Source organism: Lutra lutra, chromosome 13, assembly GCF_902655055.1.
Source record: "Lutra lutra chromosome 13, mLutLut1.2, whole genome shotgun sequence".
In the NCBI taxonomy this organism is placed as follows: Eukaryota; Metazoa; Chordata; class Mammalia; order Carnivora; family Mustelidae; genus Lutra; species Lutra lutra.
Window position 1 is genome coordinate 31339148 of NC_062290.1, and position 1175 is coordinate 31340322.

Consider the following 1175-nt stretch of genomic DNA (forward strand, 5'->3'; position numbering starts at 1 on the left):
GTCCAGGATATCCGTTCCTAGAATGCAGCTCGGTGAGCGGTGGCATTCGGGACTACATTTCCCATAGAAACTCCGCGACTCCTCGCGGATTTCGAGTGTGTCGGGGTCGGCGTGGGGACGGGGCGTAAAGAGGGAGTGATAAGATGAGCGGCCTGTATTAATAGCTGGAGCCCAGGTCCTACCAAACCCCAGAGGTTATGGGTTAAACTTTGGCGTAAGGTGAAATACGGTATGTGGTCATGGATCAGATCCTGGTAGGAGAAAACAAGAAGACATTTGGGAACTGGGGAAATTTGTGTATGGATATTAGAAATATTAAGGGAAGTTATTAGTTTTGTTAGTTGTAATAATAACATTGGGGTATGCAGGGAAGTTTACTTTTAGAGATGTATATTAAAATACTTAACATTATATTACATATTTGTAACTGAAAAAAATAACTAGAAAAAGCAAATATAGCAACATGTTAAAGATTTCTACTTATATGGATATATGGGTATGGGTATGCTCTATATGGGTATATCTGGGTATGCTCTAGTGTATGCGTATGCTCCTTTTACTAGTTTCTACTTCTCTATGCAATTGGAAGTTTTGTAATATAAAGTTTATAAAGGGAAAATTTTGAACTTTTTTTTTTCAAAAGTGAGCCTTTTAACTCAGAGCTGCCAAAAGAAGAAAAAATACATGTGTCAAATAACAAAACTAAAACAGTAACAAGTTTAATATCCTTTACTCAAGAGAAAAACCGTAGAGCACTCTCAGTTCTGAGGGATTTTGGATAAGAGCAAATTTTATTAATAGAAGTTTCCTTACAAGGCTAAATAAGTTTCCTTATAAAGGTACAGTCAGCTAGTTATAGCTGAATTGTGATTGGCATATGTTAGGTGTCTTTGACAATGAGAAGAGTACCATTAGATCAGGCTGACTTAGGTTTAGATTTTACTTGGGCCCTCATTTTGTGGACTCCAATATACAATTAATTTTACCACATGTAAACAGCTTTTGTGAATAAAACTGTAAAGTATAACAAAAACCAGGAGATGGAGCCTATCATTAACCTAAAAGAGCAATATCTGTGATACTCAGAGTTTATCTTTAGGAAAAAAAGAAAAAAAAAGTAAGTTGTTATATATTCCATAATACCTAAACGTACACACAACTCAATAAAAAACAAT